The following is a 22,109-nucleotide window of genomic DNA, read 5'->3' on the forward strand; positions in this document are numbered from 1 at the left end:
TTTTAAAATCAAACAAGAAGAGATTAACGCGAGTTAATAGATATCGGCATGGCTCGCAACAATGAAAATACAAAATATGCATAAGATGGAATGCAACCACAGACACGTGTTTCTGACTTATTAGTCGTCATCAGTATGGTATAGCCGAACAGGAGAAACGCAACCAATTTGTGGCTGTAATGTTAGAAGACCTTCAGGATTCGAGAGCAACAACTAACACATCCACGGAGGAAGCTACAGCTACCTGAGGAAAGTAATGCCAAACGTCTAAAACGTTTTAAAATCAAACAAGGAGAGGTTAACGCGAGTTAATAGATATCGGCATGACTCGCAACAATGAAAATACAAAATATGCATAAGATGGAATGCAACCACAGACACGTGTTTCTGATTTATTAGTCGTCATCAGTATGGTATAGCCCAACAGGAGCAACGCAACCAATTTGTGGCTGTAATGTTAGACGACCTTAAGGATTCGAGAGCAACAACTAACACATCCACGGAGGAAGTTACAGCTACCTGAGGAAAGTAATGCCAAACGTCTAAAACGTTTTAAAATCAAACAAGGAGAGGTTAACGCGAGTTAATAGATATCGGCATGGCTCGCAACAATGAAAATACAAAATATGCATAAGATGGAATGCTATCACAGACACGTGTTTCTGACTTATTAGTCTACATCAGTATGGTATAGCCGAACAGGAGCAACGCAACCAATTTGTGGCTGTAATGTTAGAAGACCTTCAGGATTCGAGAGCAACAACTAACACATCCACGGAGGAAGCTACAGCTACCTGAACAAAGTAATGCCAAACGTCTAAAACGTTTTAAAATCAAACAAAGAGAGGTTAATGCGAGTTAATAGATATCGGCATGGCTCGCAACAATGAAAATCCAAAATATGCATAAGATGGAATGCAACCACAGACACGTGTTTCTGACTTATTAGTCGTCATCAGTATGGGATAGCTGAACAGGAGCAACGCAACCAATTTGTGGCTGTAATGTTAGAAGACCTTCAGGATTCGAGAGCAACAACTAACACATCCACGGAGGAAGCTACAGCTACCTGAACAAAGTAATGCCAAACGTCTAAAACGTTTTAAAATCAAACAAGGAGAGGTTTAGCGCGAGTTAATAGATATCGGCATGGCTCGCAACAATGAAAATACAATATATGCATAAGATGGAATGCAACCACAGACACGTGTTTCTGACTTATTAGTCGTCATCAGTATGGTATAGCCGAACAGGAGCAACGCAACCAATTTGTCGCTGTAATGTTAGAAGACCTTCAGGATTCGAGAGCAACAACTAACACATCCACGGAGGAAGCTACAGCTACCTGAACAAAGTAATGCCAAACGTCTAAAACGTTTTAAAATCAAACAAGGAGAGGTTAATGCGAGTTAATAGATATCGGCATGGCTCGCAACAATGAAAATCCAAAATATGCATAAGATGGAATGCAACCACAGACACGTGTTTCTGACTTATTAGTCGTCATCAGTATGGGATAGCTGAACAGGAGCAACGCAACCAATTTGTGGCTGTAATGTTAGAAGACCTTCAGGATTCGAGAGCAACAACTAACACATCCACGGAGGAAGTTACAGCTACCTGAACAAAGTAATGCCAAACGTCTAAAACGTTTTAAAATCAAACAAGGAGAGGTTTAGCGCGAGTTAATAGATATCGGCATGGCTCGCAACAATGAAAATACAATATATGCATAAGATGGAATGCAACCACAGACACGTGTTTCTGACTTATTAGTCGTCATCAGTATGGTATAGCCGAACAGGAGCAACGCAACCAATTTGTGGCTGTAATGTTAGAAGACCTTCAGGATTCGAGAGCAACAACTAACACATCCACGGATGAAGCTACAGCTACCTGAGGAAAGTAATGCCAAACGTCTAAAACGTTTTAAAATCAAACAAGGAGAGGTTAACGCGAGTTAATAGATATCGGCATGGCTCGCAACAATGAAAATACAAAATATGCATAAGATGGAATGCAACCACAGACACGTGTTTCTGACTTATTAGTCGTCATCAGTATGGTATAGCCGAACAGGAGCAACGCAACCAATTTGTGGCTGTAATGTTAGAAGACCTTCAGGATTCGAGAGCATCAACTAACACATCCACGGAGGAAGCTACAGCTACCTGAACAAAGTAATGCCAAACGTCTAAAACGTTTTAAAATCAAACAAGGAGAGGTTAATGCGAGTTAATAGATATCGGCATGGCTCGCAACAATGAAAATCCAAAATATGCATAAGATGGAATGCAACCACAGACACGTGTTTCTGACTTATTAGTCGTCATCAGTATGGGATAGCTGAACAGGAGCAACGCAACCAATTTGTGGCTGTAATGTTAGAAGACCTTCAGGATTCGAGAGCAACAACTAACACATCCACGGAGGAAGCTACAGCTACCTGAACAAAGTAATGCCAAACGTCTAAAACGTTTTAAAATCAAACAAGGAGAGGTTTAGCGCGAGTTAATAGATATCGGCATGGCTCGCAACAATGAAAATACAATATATGCATAAGATGGAATGCAACCACAGACACGTGTTTCTGACTTATTAGTCGTCATCAGTATGGTATAGCCGAACAGGAGCAACGCAACCAATTTGTGGCTGTAATGTTAGAAGACCTTCAGGATTCGAGAGCAACAACTAACACATCCACGGATGAAGCTACAGCTACCTGAGGAAAGTAATGCCAAACGTCTAAAACGTTTTAAAATCAAACAAGGAGAGATTAACGCGAGTTAATAGATATCGGCATGGCTCGCAACAATGAAAATACAAAATATGCATAAGGTGGAATGCAACCACAGACACGTGTTTCTGACTTATTAGTCGTCATCAGTATGGTATAGCCGAACAGGAGCAATGCAACCCTTGTTTGATTTTAAAACGTTTTAGACGTTTGGCGTTACTTTCCTCAGGTAGCTGTAGCTTCCTCCGTGGATATGTTAGTTGTTGCTCTTGAATCCTGAAGGTCTTCTAACATTACAGCCACAAATTGGTTGCGTTGCTCCTGTTCCGCTACTCCATACTGATGACGACTAATAAGTCAGAAACACGTGTCTCTGGTTGCATTCCATCTTATGCATATTTTGTATTTTCATTGTTGCGAGCCATGCCGATATCTATTAACTCGCGTTAACCACTCCTTGTTTGATTTTAAAACGTTTTAGACGTTTGGCATTACTTTCCTCAGGTAGCAGTAGCAGATATTGGCTTTTGTTATTTTCTCTAGATAGGTTGTCGGGTCTGACGAGATGCTTTGATATGTTGTATCATTTAAGATGTCGTTTATTTTTGTTTCGTAGTCTTGAATATTCATTACAACCGTAGCGTTGCCTTTGTCAGCTGGAAGTACGATGATTTCTTTGTTGTTCTTCAAATTATGTAAGGCTTCTTTCTCTTCCCGTGTTAAATTTTATTTTGGTGGTTTAGCTGTTCTTAATATTTTTGATACGTCTTGGCGTATGATCTCGGCTGTTTCTGTTGGGAGACTACTAATTGTAGTCTCTACCTCAGTAATGATATTTTCTACGGGAATGTGTGTAGGTGCAACAGCAAAATTGAAACATTTTGCAAAAACCCTATTCGTGGGTTCATCCAGTGTCAGGTTTGAAAAGTTGTATACTAATTTGCTTGTTTCGATTTTTGATTTTTCTTTCTTTTTTGGCCGCTGCAGTAGTAACAAATTTTCAAACTTTTTAATTTGTTTGGTCTTAGTGAGATCAGCATCTGTTTCTGCTCGAAAGTTTATCAGTTGTTCAAAGAAATTCCATAATGTTGGATGGATTGTGTTACTTAGTTTAAGATGCAGCTGTAATGATTCTGAATTCATTTTGTCGATGTCTCGTCTGGTATCATGGATCACTTCTCTAATAAGCGCCAGGCTTGCCCTTCTTAAAATGTTTTTCGTTTTATAGTTGTTTTTGTGAAAAGTGAGCTTCATACAAGTCGCCGGATACTCTAAACCTAACCAAACACTGTTTAAATAACACATATTTCATCTATAAGGAACAAAGATATAAACAAGTTGAGAGAGCACCGATGGGTTCCTCACTGTCACCAGTAATAGCGAATTTGTTTATGAAGGAAATAGAACAGCGGACAATGGAAATAGCTGAATGCAAACCTAAACTTTGGTTTAGATAGGTGGATGACACTTTTATCATCTGGACCCACGGAGAAGAAAAACTAAAGGCATTTTTAGAACACATCAACAATATCCACCATAAAATTCAGTTTACTATGGAACTGGAAGAAAACGATCAAATACCATTCTTAGATGTGTTAATAATAAAGAAACAAGACGGACACATAGGCCATACAGTGTATCGGAAACCGACACATAGCGATAGATATCTAAATGCTGCTTCACACCACTATCCTGCACAATTACATTCAGTCATCAAGACCTTGATTACAAGATCTGAAAGACTAACAGACCAAGAACATCGAAATGAAGAAATGCATAATGTGAAAACAGCGTTAATAGAAAACGGCTTCTCAACATGCACAATCGAAAAAGCTCAAAATGCTCGAAGAAGACTGAAGGACCCAACAGAAGACGAAAAACCGATCGGCAAAGTCATTCTGCCATATGTGAAGGGTACAACAGAGAAAATAGGGAGAGTGCTGAGAAAACATAACATAGAAACAATATTTAAGACCGACAGAAAGATCTCAACTATTATACCAACACCAAAAACCAAAATATCGTTGGAAAGTCAAGGAGTATACGATATTCCGTGTGGGGATTGTGGAAAGTCGTACATGGGACAGACCAACCGAAGAATCCATGTGAGACGAGAAGAACACCGAAATGCCATCGAAAGGGGAGAAACCACGTCATCCCTTGCACAACATGTCGCAAATACAGGACATACAATAAACCTGAACCAAACAACGATGTTAGTTAACATAGAAATAAAAAGGAAATGTGAAATCAGAGAATCGATAGAAACCGAAAGAAATCCCAACAGTCTAAACCAAAGAGATGATGCGCAACGGCTTCCTACAACATGGAAAACGGTACTGAAGAAAAAGACCAAAATAAATCAAGCAGCGACATCTACGCGTGTCACCCTTCCAGACCCCCCAACATATACTGGACCAATCACAAGATCCAAGAGACGCGCAGGTCAAGCAAATACATCAGGATCAACTATATAAGTTACGGTATCGTGAATAAAAATTCAGTCTACTTCAAGCAGCAGCGAGAAGCGGAACTACCTGACTTGACAATGGCAAGTGAGATCTTGCCGAAACGTCGTCAAAATAATGGTTTTTCTCAAAACCAAAATTAATCAACGCGGAGTCAAACCCGGAAAACAACAGAAAGCACATATAGCTCCCACGGAAACTTCAAGTGTAACATAATTAACCTCTACGGGGAGAAAATTCTACCAGACATGAGAAGATACGAAAAACTACGATCGAAACGAAGGACGTTGTTATGCAACCTTACATTTTTAGAATACTGCCGTGACGAAAGCGTTATACCGACTTGTATGAAGCTCACTTTTCACAAAAACAACTATAAAACGAAAAACATTTTAAGAAGGGCAAGCCTGGCGCTTATTGGAGAAGCGATCCATGATACCAGACGAGACATCGACAAAATGAATTCAGAATCATTACAGCTGCATCTTACACTAAACAACACAATCCATCCAACATTATGGAATTTCTTTGAACAACTGACAAACTTTCGAGCAGAAACACATGCTGATCTCACTAAGACTAAACAAATTAAAAAGTTTGAAAATTTGTTACTACAACAGCGGCCAAAAAAGAAAGAAAAATCAAAAATCCAGACAAACAAATTAGTATACAACTTTTCAAAACTGACACTGGATGAACCTACGAATAGGGTTCTTGCAAAAGGTTTCAATTTTGCTGTTGCACCTACACACATTCCCGTAGAAAATATCATTACTGAGGTAGAGACTACAATTACTAGTCTCCCAACAGAAACAGCCGAGATCGTACGCCAAGACGTATCAAAAATATTAAGAACAGCTAAACCACCAAAAAGAAATTTAACACGGGAAGAGAAAGAAGCCTTACATAATTTGAAGAACAACAAAGAAATCATCGTGCTTCCAGCTGACAAAGGCAACGCTACGGTAGTAATGAATATTCAAGACTATGAAACAAAAATAAACGACATCTTAAATGATACAACATATCAAAGCATCTCGTCAGACCCGACAACATATCTAGAGAAAATAACAAAATCCAAGATCAAAGCCTCAAATATCAAGAAAGAACAGGTCCATCTCATACCTAGAGAGAAGTCATCAAGATGCCCAACATTTTACGGCCTACCCAAGGTACACAAAGCAGGATTACCACTGCGAAAAATTGTGAGCTCCATCGGATCTCCCTTACAACCGCTGGCAAAATTTCTGGCTCAACAGCTGCAACCATACGCGGAGGAAGCGGATTCTTACATCAAGAACGCGAGCCACTTCATCGAGCGTATAAAAGGTGTGACTCTTGAGCCGGGATATTTACTAGTCAGCTTCGATGTAGTCTCACTTTTCACGAATGTTCCTATAGATGAATCACCTAAACATCATAAGCAAAAAGTATCCAATATCGCCGGATACTCTAACTAAACCTAACCAAACACTGTTTAAATAACACATATTTCATCTATAAGGAACAAAGATATAAACAAGTTGAGGGAGCACCGACTGGTTCCCCACTGTCACCAGTAATAGCGAACTTGTTTATGAAGGAAATACAGTCGAACCCGCTTATTAGAATACCTCTTAATGGAATATCCCGGTTTAAGGAATAGAAATTTGAGGTCCCGAAACATTTATAGTAGCAACCAATGATCGGTTATTAGAATATCCCGGTTATAGGAATACTTTTACTTGGCACAAAGGCTATTCCAATAAGCGGGTTTGACTGTAGAACATCGGTCAATAGAAACAGCTGAGTACAAACCTAAACTTTGGCTTAGATACGTGGATGACACTTTTATCATCTGGACCCACGGAGAAGAAAAACTAAAGGCTTTTTTAGAACACATCATCAATATCCACCATAAAATACAGTTTACCATGGAACTGGAAGAAAACCATCAAATTCCATTCTTAGATGTGTTAATAATAAAGAAACAAGACGGACACATAGGCTATACAGTGTATCGGAAACCGACACATACCGACAGATATCTAAATGCTGCTTCACACCACCATCCTGCACAATTGCATTCAGTCATCAAAACCTTGATTACAAGATCCGAAAGACTGACAGACCAAGAACATCAAAATGAAGAAATGCATAACGTGAAAAGAGCGTTAAGAAAAAACGGCTTCTCAACATACAACATCGAAAAAGCTCAAAATGCTCGAAGAAGAATGAAGGACCCAACACAAGACGAAAAACCGATCGGCAAAACCATTCTGCCATATGTGAAGGGTACAACAGAGAAATAGGGAGAGTGCTGAGAAAACATAACATAGAAACAACATTTAACACCGACAGAAAGATCTCAACTATTCTACCAACACCAAAAACAAAAATATCGTTGGAAAGTCAAGGAGTATACGAGATTCCGTGTGGGGATCGTGGAAAGTCGTACATTTGACAGACCAACCGAAGAATCCATGTAAGACGAGAAGAACACCGAAATGCCATCGAAAGGGGAACAAACACGTCATCCCTTGCACAACATGTCGCAAATACAGGACATACAATAAACCTGAACCAAACAACGATGTTAGCTAACATAGAAATAAAAAGAAAACATGAAATCAGAGAATCGATAGAAATAGAAAGAAATCCCCACGGTCTAAACCAAAGAGATGATGCGCAACGGCTTCTTACAACATGGAAAACGGTACTGAAGAAAAAGACCAAAATAAATCAAGCAGCGACATCTACGCGTGTCACCCTTCCAGACCCCCCAACATATACTGGACCAATCACAAGATCCAAGAGACGCGCAGGTCAAGCAAATACATCAGGATCAACTATATAAGTTACGGTATCGTGAATAAAAATTCAGTCTACTTCAAGCAACAGCGAGAAGCGGAACTACCTGACTTGACAATGGCAAGTGGGATCTTGCCGAAATGTCGTCAAAATAATGGTTTTTCTCAAAACCAAAATTATTCAACGCGGAGTCACACCCAGAAAACAACAGAAAGCACATATAGCTCCCGCGGAAACTTCAAGTGGAACATATATATATATATATATATATATATATATATATATATATATATATATATATATATATATATATATATATATATATATATATATATATATATATATATATATATATATATATATATATATATATATATATATATATATTGTTTAAGGAGGAGAAAATAATTGGGTAACCAGCTGAATATGGACAAAGTGTACTCTTTTTACTTATTCCAATATATTTCGCCCATTTTCATGGGCATCATCAGGGAAAGCTACAATGTTGGTTATTAGGTAGGTACATAAGATGAATTAGCAGTATACTTACTAAGTGAGAATTGTTGTCACGATGTTTTAAAAGAAGCAAATATAAATAAAATGATAAAAAACTAAAATACAGAAATAACATATCACAAAAGTCCATAATTTAAAATATACATGATGATAGATAAAATTTATATATTGACACAATGAATTGAAAACAAGGTCTGACATTATTTATTTACTTTTATGTTAATTGTCAGTCAAATTTTTTTTTTGGTCATTATCCTATTAAGTTAAACAGTTAAAATAGGTTATCAGCAATCAATATTATTAATTATTTAAGTGAGAGGTATTAGCTAAACCTGTTAAATTTTGATTATTTTTATTTTTGTCTAAGAATAGTAAATAAGAGTATATTTCACTCAGGTGATTAATGTCTGATTTTTTGTTGATGCATTGTAGCTTTCCCTGATGATGCCCATGAAAATGGGCGAAATATATTGGAATAAGTAAAAAGAGTACACTTTGTCCATATTCAGCTGGTTACCCAATTATTTTCTCCTCCTTAAACAATTTAAATTGAGTCAGCTATTATTAAACCAAGTTTTCTATATATATATATATATATATATATATATATATATATATATATATATATATATATATATATATATATATATATATATATATATATATATATATATATATAAAGAAATTTAGGATATTGGGTTATGCAGCAAATGAAAAGTGTACTCTTTCAAGTTTCTTTAATCCAAGCTTTCGGTTATGATTATAACCATCATCAGGGTGCTACAATGATATTTTTTCTATGTAAAAGAATATGAAAACATGTATAAATAAATAGTACTTACAAACTTATTGAGGATATTTCAAATGTGATGTCATTGAGGAGAAATGAGATGCAACTTGATCAATGGTCATGCCGATGCCTCGAATCCAACAAAATTTAATTTAATAAGCGGGGTGGTTTGTATTATATCACCATTGCAGGAACGACCAATGAGCAAAGGTTAAGTTGTTATGAAGTATCACCCGGTGACGGGTTTGGCATGACATTTGAAATATCAACAAGACTTTTTAAAAAAGAAGAGTAAAAGAACATTAAGGGTCAATGGTAAATATAAAATAATATTAAAATTTATAAATAATAGTAAGACACTATCATAAAACGTTTTATGATAGTGTCTTACTATTATTTATAAATTTTAATATTATTTTATATTTACCATTGACCCTTAATGTTCTTTTACTCTTCTTTTTTAAAAAGTCTTGTTGATATTTCAAATGTCATGCCAAACCCGTCACCGGGTGATACTTCATAACAACTTAACCTTTGCTCATTGGTCGTTCCTGCAATGGTGATATAATACAAACCACCCCGCTTATTAAATTAAATTTTGTTGGATTCGAGGCATCGGCATGACCATTGATCAAGTTGCATCTCATTTCTCCTCAATGACATCACATTTGAAATATCCTCAATAAGTTTGTAAGTACTATTTATTTATACATGTTTTCATATTCTTTTACATAGAAAAAATATCATTGTAGCACCCTGATGATGGTTATAATCATAACCGAAAGCTTGGATTAAAGAAACTTGAAAGAGTACACTTTTCATTTGCTGCATAACCCAATATCCTAAATTTCTTTCTATTTACTGTCAGCAAAGACTTCTTGTCTTCTATATATATATATATATATATATATATATATATATATATATATATATATATATATATATATATATATATATATGATTATTAATATGTAGTGACTGTTAATAATACAAAATGAATAATTTTGGGGAATGCAGTCAATGTGTTTTGGGCTGATTAAAAGAGAAACACTTTGAACTTTTGTCGAGCTTTCGGACAATTTATTTCCTTTATCAAGACAATCTAAAAATACAAATGTTTAAATTTAGATGAAAACTAGAAAAATAACAACTTACTGCTCGTGGTTTACAAAATAACTAACATACTTATTAAAAACATAAAAATTCTTTCTAAAAAATATAAATTGTAAATTAGTTATTAAAGTAGTCTAACTACATTTGATTAATGTCCTTTTGACATATTTCAAAATTAATTTACGTTTACAATTTATATTTTTTAGAAAGAATTTTTATGTTTTTAATAAGTATGTTAGTTATTTTGTAAACCACGAGCAGTAAGTTGTTATTTTTCTAGTTTTCATCTAAATTTAAACATTTGTATTTTTAGATTGTCTTGATAAAGGAAATAAATTGTCCGAAAGCTCGACAAAAGTTCAAAGTGTTTCTCTTTTAATCAGCCCAAAACACATTGACTGCATTCCCCAAAATTATTCATTTTATATATATATATATAGATGCACGTTAAGTTGTGACTTCCGGGATACAGAAGAGACTGTCCGACCTCCACCTTTTCTACTAGGAATTATTTTTTAAAAATTGTGTATTTGGTAAAAGGGGGGCTTATAAAATGGGTCTACCTATTGAGGGGAAAGGATTTACCACAATAAATTTTGTATATATATACGTATATACCGAAGCGTACAGCATACGTTATGGCTTCCATATATAGGGTAGTTCAAGGTGCGTTGTCACTTCCAGCGGTGTTGTCATATTTTGGAAGTCACAACGACTCGTCTGCTGATTTACCTCTTACTTTAAGCGTAATGTGTGATCTTTTGAAACTTTTACTGTGAATACAGTTGTGAATGCAGTTCTATGTTTTACAGTTGTCTATTTAAATTAAAAGATTGATATTCTTTTGATTACACAGGTTTACAAAAAAAATACATTTCGGAATATTTGACGAAACCATATGACTAGGGGGTTTTTGGGGTCACTGGTCACGAATCCGGGGTCCGCTGACCTCTATCACGTCAGGTAATGGTCATCTCAAGGTCAAATCAAGATAAACCGACAGTCGCTCTGAAAAAGTATATTAGGGGGTTTTTGTGGTCGCTGATGACGAATTTGTATCCGCTGACCTCTATCACGGCTAGCTCAAGGTCATTTCGAGGTCAAATCAAGATAAATCGACACGATCGCCCTGAAAAAGTATATTAGGGGGTTTTTGGGGTCGCTGATCACAAAACTGGGGTCCGTTGAGCTCAACCGCGACAGGTAAAGGTCATTTCAAGGTCAAATCTGTTTTGTGGACTTGTCCTGATTTGGCCTTGAAATGACCTTTACCTTACGTGGTAGAGCTCAACGGACCGCAGTTTTCATGATCGGTGACTCCAAAACCCCTATATTTTCAGAGCGATTGTGTCGATTTATGTTGATTTGACCTTGAACTAGACGTGATAGACGTCAGCGGACTCCTGATTCGTCATCAGCGACACCAAAAACGCCCTAATATACTTTCTCAGAGCGACTGTCGATTTATCTTGATTTGACCTTGAAATGACCTTTACCTGGCGTGAAAGAGGTGAGCGGACCCCGGATTCGTGATCAGCCCCCCCAAAAACTCCCTTGTCATATGGTTTCGTCAAATAGTCCGAAATTTAGTTTTTTTTTGTAAACCTGTGTTATTTATGATATGATTGATATTTATTTTATAAATACTAATATTTTATTATTGCTGCAAAATGGATTTTTTGGAATTAATTAAAAAAGTGTTATTAGTAAGTAATTTATTTATGAAAATTATAGCAAAAATTTTAATAAATAAATTTGAACTTATAGGAAATTTTAATATTTATTATTTTTCTTGATTAAATTTTGAATTTTAGATTTTATTACAGGCACCGTCCTGTTAATTTTTGATGTACCAATAATAATGTGTAATAAGAAAATTAAATGGCTAAATACACCAGGTGGGGTTGAGCCGCTAAAAAGCTATCTAGATCCATCTTTTTAGAGCAGATTAGTCCCAGTCTGCTACTCGATACTATTGACTGTGCTTCTCCATTTCTTTCTATCCTCTGTCTTTTGAAAACGTAAAACGTTTTATGATAGTGTCTTACTATTATTTATAAATTTTAATATTATTTTATATTTACCATTGACCCTTAATGTTCTTTTACTCTTCTTTTTTAAAAAGTCTTGTTGATATTTCAAATGTCATGCCAAACCCGTCACCGGGTGATACTTCATAACAACTTAACCTTTGCTCATTGGTCGTTCCTGCAATGGTGATATAATACAAACCACCCCGCTTATTAAATTAAATTTTGTTGGATTCGAGGCATCGGCATGACCATTGATCAAGTTGCATCTCATTTCTCCTCAATGACATCACATTTGAAATATCCTCAATAAGTTTGTAAGTACTATTTATTTATACATGTTTTCATATTCTTTTACATAGAAAAAATATCATTGTAGCACCCTGATGATGGTTATAATCATAACCGAAAGCTTGGATTAAAGAAACTTGAAAGAGTACACTTTTCATTTGCTGCATAACCCAATATCCTAAATTTCTTTCTATTTACTGTCAGCAAAGACTTCTTGTCTTCTATATATATATATATATATATATATATATATATATATATATATATATATATATATATATATATAGATGCACGTTAAGTTGTGACTTCCGGGATACAGAAGAGACTGTCCGACCTCCACCTTTTCTACTAGGAATTATTTTTTAAAAATTGTGTATTTGGTAAAAGGGGGGCTTATAAAATGGGTCTACCTATTGAGGGGAAAGGATTTACCACAATAAATTTTGTATATATATACGTATATACCGAAGCGTACAGCATACGTTATGGCTTCCATATATAGGGTAGTTCAAGGTGCGTTGTCACTTCCAGCGGTGTTGTCATATTTTGGAAGTCACAACGACTCGTCTGCTGATTTACCTCTTACTTTAAGCGTAATGTGTGATCTTTTGAAACTTTTACTGTGAATACAGTTGTGAATGCAGTTCTATGTTTTACAGTTGTCTATTTAAATTAAAAGATTGATATTCTTTTGATTACACAGGTTTACAAAAAAAATACATTTCGGAATATTTGACGAAACCATATGACTAGGGGGTTTTTGGGGTCACTGGTCACGAATCCGGGGTCCGCTGACCTCTATCACGTCAGGTAATGGTCATCTCAAGGTCAAATCAAGATAAACCGACAGTCGCTCTGAAAAAGTATATTAGGGGGTTTTTGTGGTCGCTGATGACGAATTTGTATCCGCTGACCTCTATCACGGCTAGCTCAAGGTCATTTCGAGGTCAAATCAAGATAAATCGACACGATCGCCCTGAAAAAGTATATTAGGGGGTTTTTGGGGTCGCTGATCACAAAACTGGGGTCCGTTGAGCTCAACCGCGACAGGTAAAGGTCATTTCAAGGTCAAATCTGTTTTGTGGACTTGTCCTGATTTGGCCTTGAAATGACCTTTACCTTACGTGGTAGAGCTCAACGGACCGCAGTTTTCATGATCGGTGACTCCAAAACCCCTATATTTTCAGAGCGATTGTGTCGATTTATGTTGATTTGACCTTGAACTAGACGTGATAGACGTCAGCGGACTCCTGATTCGTCATCAGCGACACCAAAAACGCCCTAATATACTTTCTCAGAGCGACTGTCGATTTATCTTGATTTGACCTTGAAATGACCTTTACCTGGCGTGAAAGAGGTGAGCGGACCCCGGATTCGTGATCAGCCCCCCCAAAAACTCCCTTGTCATATGGTTTCGTCAAATAGTCCGAAATTTAGTTTTTTTTTGTAAACCTGTGTTATTTATGATATGATTGATATTTATTTTATAAATACTAATATTTTATTATTGCTGCAAAATGGATTTTTTGGAATTAATTAAAAAAGTGTTATTAGTAAGTAATTTATTTATGAAAATTATAGCAAAAATTTTAATAAATAAATTTGAACTTATAGGAAATTTTAATATTTATTATTTTTCTTGATTAAATTTTGAATTTTAGATTTTATTACAGGCACCGTCCTGTTAATTTTTGATGTACCAATAATAATGTGTAATAAGAAAATTAAATGGCTAAATACACCAGGTGGGGTTGAGCCGCTAAAAAGCTATCTAGATCCATCTTTTTAGAGCAGATTAGTCCCAGTCTGCTACTCGATACTATTGACTGTGCTTCTCCATTTCTTTCTATCCTCTGTCTTTTTCTGCTAGTCTCTAATTCCTGCCCTATATAAATTTTCCTTTACTTCCTGTAACCATTTATTCTAGTTCCTCCGCGTCTCCTTCTAACTCCGGGTTTCCATTGTAAAATTGAGTTTATAGTTGTTACGCTACCTGCTCTCCATGTATGCCCCAACCATCTAACACTGTGCTGAAATCTGAAAATCTGGAATAATATCTACCCGAGTCGAAACATTTTTTTTAATATATGAAAATAGTTATTTATGAAACAGTTTGTGAAGTATGCTTTTTACGAATGCACGTGATGTTTAGAGCACGAGCGACAACGGAGCGAGTGCTATACATCGCGTAAGTTCGCAAAAAGTACTTCACGCACAGTTTCATACAATATTTTATCTACGATAAACAAATAAAAAAACTGTAACTCTTTATCACTGGAATTCATTCCTATTCTACAATTTTTAGAACTTTGACATTTAAACATTCTAATTTCTTTCAAACCACAAAACTGTCAAATTTTTTTTGTAATTTATTGCTCATTATGTCATCACCATGACAACGCGAAAGTTAAGGATATTTGATTATATGAAAGTGTGTCAAAAACAGTGCGAAAAAGTAAATCCCGTTTAAAATACATTGTTACTTCACGCACACGTTATCCATTAAATAGATCGATGCAGATCGGACTTATATCGGATCCTCTACTATTAGTCCGTTCGCTGACGGTAAAATATTGCAAAACCCATAAATTTTAAAAAACCGCTTAGATTGACATGAAATTTGGCGTACACATAGGTAACATGTCAAAGAAGCACATTGATATTGTGCCGATGTGTGCTTTTGCCATGGGGGTGACTTTTACCTCGTCTCGGGATGAAAAAATATACGTTCAAAATAAGTCCGGAAATGGATTAACTGACTAATTCTAGGCAACTTTTGTTCTATAGCATTTTTTCACTTAGTTACTTTTCGAGTTATTTGCGAGTAAATATGTTCATTTTTCAACAAAAAAAAAAATTTTTAACGGTTTTTTGGCAATTAACTCAAAGTATTTTATCGAAAAAACCATTCTTAGGAAAAATATAGCCCATAAAAAATTTTAAAAAATGGTGTGCTTATGAATGAGATCCCTAGACCCAGTAAAAGAAGAGTTGTAACTAATGAAAAATAGGTTCATACACGCCAAATTCCACATTGAATATTTCAACGTGAACTGTCAAAAACTAAAGCACTTTTTGGGGGACACTCATTACAACTTTTTTGTAGTGTTTAAATATAAATATGATCTGTAAGCTTCATCGGTTCAAAATGCTTATTTTAAGGGGATGTAATTGAAAGGGATTGAACTAGTCACTAACCAACTGTGTAAGCCAATTTTGAACAGCCATATCTTAACCAATATTTGTCTCAAAGAAAAACACATAATCCTAAATATTCAGAAAAGCAAAACCTACATTTTTTACTATTCGTAATTTTTAGTATAACTAATAAATTTTATGTCATTTTGAAACAGCATTTTTTCTGCAAAAAATTTTACTTTAAAACCAATTTTTTTCAAAAATTAGCCCTTTGAGCCGATCATATAAGATATACAGATCATATAAATATTACATAAGTTAAGTAACTTGTGAAGCGGTAAGTATTAATTTCATATGAGATTCCAATTAGGAGGTGCTTTTTCGAATTTTTTTAACAAAAATAGGACCTACTTTATTTTGAGCGTATCTTGCTTAATTTTGATGCTAGAAACTTTTTTTAGAAAACATAAAAAATATATTTTTTAAAACTTTAAAAAAGTTGTAATAAGTTGTCTCAGACAGTGCATCATTTTTTGGTTGCTATCATTTTTTGGTTATTTCACGTGAAATTATTCGTTTTTAAATTTGACGAATATGAACCTGTTTCCTGTTTTACATTAGCTACAAATTTGCTTCTACTGATTCTAAAAAGTTCATACGTACATCAATTTTGTTACTTTATAAGCTATATTTTTAATGTTTTTCCCGATAACATACTTACTTTTTGAGTTATTGGCAAAAAAACCGTATAAAAGTGTTTTTTTGATGATAAATTGACATATTGACTCGCAAATAACTCAAAAAGTATTAACTTAGTGAAAAAATTCTATATACCTAACAAAAGTTGCTTAGAATTAGTCAGTTTATCCATTTCCGAACTTATTTTGAACGTATATTTTTCACCTCCGAGAAGAGGAGAAACTCGCCCCCAGGGCAAAGTTTTCTTTTCACTTTTTTCTTTGACACGTTACCTATGTGTATGCTAAATTTCACGTCAATCCGTTCTTTAAAATTTGGAGCAAAAACCGTTAATGAACTATACTGCAGTCAAACCCGCTTATTAGAATACCTCTTAAAGGAATATCCTGGTTTAAGGAATAGAAATTTGCGGTCCGGAAACGTTTCTACTAGCGACCAATGATCGGTTATTAAAATATCCCGGTTATAGGAATACTTTTGATTGGCACGAAGGCTATTCCAATAAGATAAGCGGGTTCGAATGTATTTCGGTAAGATCGTAAAAAACGAATCAGAATATTTTTCCTATCGACTAAGATACAACCTGGACTAGGTAAAATAAAATACCTTCTTTCAATACACCAATAATCATTGCGTTTTTTATAAATGTATAAAAGCATAATATTTTAGTGCATATTTCAATTATTCAACTGTTTTTTTGCATAATTTAAGGTTTTTTTAAGTGCATATTTCCCGAGCTCTATTAATTTGATGTATTTCCCACGAGTTTACAGCAAAAATCTTGATAATTACAAGTTTTGTTTGTATAATTATTGTTTTATCATACAGTCAAGTCGCCCTTGAATCCCAAACATTTTTAAAAGAAAAGAAAATTTTTATTGGATATGTTCAAGCAGACATTTCCGTTCAAACAGAATTCTTAGTCACAACATATCAATGTTACCGTGTCATGTTTCTTTTAATGACCGACACACATATTATATTTTAATTACGGATCCCACATTTTAATAAACAGTTGAGAATGTAGTAGAAACATCAAACTTAAGAAACATATTTTTATTACCTACTGCTGATAAATTAAACAGTATCAAATATCACTCGTTGACATCTCTGTATTAATTTTAAATAATAAAATATATGTAGTTTTGTATTCTAAAATATTTGGAAAAAATACCTATGTATTTTTTTCATTTACACATCATTTTAAGGGAGTGTCCGTTGAAGAGTACAGGTTCAATATTATCGGCAAATGAGTTTTGTCTTAAATACCGTCCGTATAGAGGAGGTGTCCGTTAAGGAGATAGGCGCAAAATCTTGGTAAAATGCTAATTAAATGCACTAATTTTTTTCGAATTCTGAGAAAACTAATAAGTATTTTTGAAAAATTTAAACGCAGAATGGAATATTGCATTATTACCGAGGGCCGAAAGTCCCTGAAAACTTACATAATGTTTATTTTAATAAGATAACGGGATAAAAAAACAAGAGAAAAGTTAGTGTGATTTTTAATTTCGAATATTTCATTATCAAGAAACTTTTTGTTTATTCTAAGGGACTTTCGGTCTTCCGCAATAATAACCTTTCATTCTGGGTGTAAGTTTTAAAAAGTATTTATTAGTTTTCTCAGAATTCGTAAAAAATGAATGCATTTAAATAGCATTGGACCGAGATTTTGCTCCTGCCCCCTTAAGAGAGAGTTTACTGTATTTCATATTATTACTAGAATTTATTACTTTAAACTTTTTATCGCTCTTTTTTCGTGTATTTAATTCCATTCAATTGTAATTGTACATTCAATTTTTTTGTATATTTTTACACGTTTTATTACTTTCGAAATAACAATAACTATAAAATCGATTTTTCAGCCTACTTGCGTCAAAAAAATACGCAATTTTCGGAAATTTCGTTAAATGAGAACTTTTACCTACATTTCTTGTATTTAAGCTTTTAATAAGATTTTTAAAAATAATTTAGATTATTTAATAGATACATTCACCGGCACGAAAAACGGACACCCCAAAAAATGGGTCATTTTTGATGGCTCGTATCTCCTAAACCTATTCTCCGATTTAAGTATTTCTTTAATATGTTATAGCCTTATTTTTCTCTAATGTCTGTTATTCTCTGGTCTGACGTCATTAAATAGTTCATTTATGTACGTATACCAAGTTGTCCGAATTTCTTATTCATTTTCCCTGTCAAGTCTGCAATTGTTTGTGTAGTTTTCTTGTGGTAGAAGCCAGCTATTTCTCTGCTATTTGAACATATTGAATGTGTTTGTATTTTAACGCTTCAATTTCACCGTATTTATACTCCATAAAATTTTAATTCGCGATCTTTATCTTTTGTTTTATTAACATCTTTTGTAATACACTCACCGAAAAATTAACCGCCCACCTTGTATTTCTTTCAATTTGCATAAATTGTCAATCTTTGATAAAATTTTATGAAAGATACGGCGAAAACTATCTTTGAGGAAAAGAAAATTGTAATAAAATTATTGAAAAAAAGTCTTTTGTCAAGGAATGTAATTATTTCCTATACAACTTTATAAAATTGTACTTGGATTTTATCAGTGGGTAAAATCCTTCTTGTTCTTAGTCAATGTCATAATTTTTGTTTATTATTGACTTCTTCTTCTTCATGTGCCTTGTCCGTTGCGGACGTTGGCTATCATCACAGCAATTTTAATTTTGTTTACGGCGTTTCTGAATAACTCGATCAATGTTAGTCCAAACCATTGACGTAGGTTTTGAAGCCATGAGTGTCTTCTTCTTCCGGGTCCGCGTTTGCTTTCTATTTTACCGAGGTATTCAAGTTTCCGTTTCTTAATTGTGAAAGAGATGTCTTTTTGTTTTCCCATTCGGCGCAATACCTCTACGTTGGCGGTGTGAGTCGTCCAGGATATTTTGAGGATACGTCGATACACCCACACTTCGAATGCCTCCAGCTTCCTCATTAATGTTTCCGTTAGTGTCCATGCCTCTGCGCCATACAGCAAGACTGGAAATACATAGCATTTTAGCAGCCGTATTTTTATTGGGAGAGATATGTCGGAATGGGTGAATATATTTCTCATATTGTTAATGTTGCTTTATGTTGGCCTTTTCAATTCTAGATCGTATTTCGGTTGTTTGATCTAGTTTCGAGTTGATGACTGTTCCAAGGTATATATACGAGTCAACGTGTTCAATTAATTGGTTTTTTATTTTCAATTGTATGGCAGGTTTGTGAGTTTTGCTGACCAGCATCCATTTTGTTTTATTTATGTTGAGTTAAGTCCTCTTTCTTCACTCGCTCTTTGTACCCTGTCCATAAGGTACTGAAGTTCAACGATACCACTGGAAAGTACGACTGTATCGACCGCATATCGGATGTTATTTATCAATTCTCCATTAATTTTTAAGCCTTCGTTTGCTTCATCCAATGTTTTTTTAAAAATTTGTTTGGAGTAAATAATAAAAAGGAGAGGGAAGAGAACACATCCCTGTCGAACATCTTTCTTGATATCAACGCTCTCTGTGGATATATTACCGACTTTTACCCTGGCTGTCTGATTCCAGTAGAGACTTGTCACAATTCGGATGTCCTTATCATCAACTCCCATGTTTTGTAGAATTTCAATTAGATGGTCATGTCTTACATTGTCAAAGGCCTCCGAGTAATCTACAAAGTACATGTAGACATCCTTATTCATATCTCTACACCTCTGTACTAATACTTGCAGACAAAACACTGCCTCCCTTGTGCCCAAAGCGTTCCTAAAACCAAATTGTGACTCGTTGATTTCCGCTTCACACTTGTTGTAGATTCTGTTATACAGGGTGTTTGGTAAAGAATGGGCCATAGCTTAACCTTAGATTCCTGAGGTTAAAATAGGTCGAGTTAAGCTAACTTACCTTAGTACGAAAGTTGATAATAACCGAAATACAGGGTGTTAAAGTTAAACTTTTATTTTATTTATTCTTGAATATTTCCTAACAGCCATGGGATAATAACACAAAATTTGGTAAGCGGGGTTTTTTTGGAATAAAAAATTTAAATTTGTTACCAAAAATGATGTACTACCCAGAGGGCGCCACAAACGCTTTTCAGCGCTCATTTAATAGATTCAATTTATTTTATTACCCACTCTACATACTTTTTGAATCAAAACTTTTATTCTCTTAATATTTTTACTTAAAAAAGGTATACTTTTTTTTTTGGAGGTGAGAATCTTCAAAAGACCCTCTGGGAAGGTGTCCCAGGTGTGTCGGATTCAGTCCGGCACGCTTCACCGCGGGCCGAGGCCGCCTACCGACTAAACTCACCCCCTCTTTCTCCAGCCGGCGGGTCTGGAACCGCACTTAGCGTGCATATCTGACCCGCCGACCTTACTCTTAACTCCCCTCTGGCACTCTTCGCGTGCATTCCATGAGTTTGGCGGCCTCCTAGCCTCCTCCCCGCAAGAGCCTTACGCCAGACCGGCCGGTGAAGCGACCGTACAGCGCAACCCTCCCGCGGGTATGGCGACCGGGATGCCCCCCCTCACGATAGAACTAGCAAAACAGAACCAGTTGGTAATTACGAGCAACGCCAAACATTCTTACTTTCATCAATGCATTCATTCAATACACACATTCATTAAAAATCTCAGACTTAAAACAAGGAGGCAGTTGGCGTAGGTTGGATGTAAAAGGTCCTCCCCCGCCAGCTGCCCCAGGACGGACACGGGTAGAACAAGGAAAACATAAATCAAAACAGAAACAAAACGAGAAACACAAGAGGCACTTTACCTGAGTAGAAGGTAAAAGTCCCCTACTGAATGCCTCTTGAGACATGCACCACAGTTAAATAAGATTATAATAAAAACGGTAAAATATTATATAAATAAAATTGATAAATAAATAAATAGATCGATAAAACATAATAAATAATATAAAATAAGGGCAGTCAGCGTAGATTGGATGTAAAGGTTCCTCCCCCGCTGACTGCCTTGCATGACACAAACACGTTAAAAAATGAATAAAAAATAAATAATGACGATTGGTCATCCCGCTTGCAGACGCCTCTCTTTTTCCTCTTTGTGCTTGATTGTCTTGGTGACAAAAGCAATGATCAGGTCGAAGTCTCTCTTGCTGTCGATAGCTTTTTCGATTAGCTCATGAGGCTCGCCTAGAGGAGATCCCAGCCCCAGCTGCAGCTCGGTACGCCCCGCGTGATATGCAGGGCACTCAAACACAACATGCTGCGCGTCATCCACCACTCCACAGTCGGGACATAGATCGTCCCCGGTCTTCCCTATACGATAGGTAAATTTCCTAAACGATCCATGTCCCGTCAAGAATTGTGTGAAGTAATAGTTGACGCGCCGATGCCGGCAATCGTACCATCTCACCACATCCGGAATCAGGGATCTTGTCCAGGCTGCCTTCTCGACTTCGGCTGTCCATTCCCTCTGCCACATCTGTAGACTTCTCGTCCTTTCTTGTGGTCCTGAACCTATTGCCTCCTTGCCCCTTTGGTACATTCGGACTCTTTCTCCGGCCAGGATGTGC

Source organism: Diabrotica virgifera, chromosome 6 (genome assembly GCF_917563875.1).
Source record: "Diabrotica virgifera virgifera chromosome 6, PGI_DIABVI_V3a".
Taxonomy (NCBI): Eukaryota; Metazoa; Arthropoda; class Insecta; order Coleoptera; family Chrysomelidae; genus Diabrotica; species Diabrotica virgifera.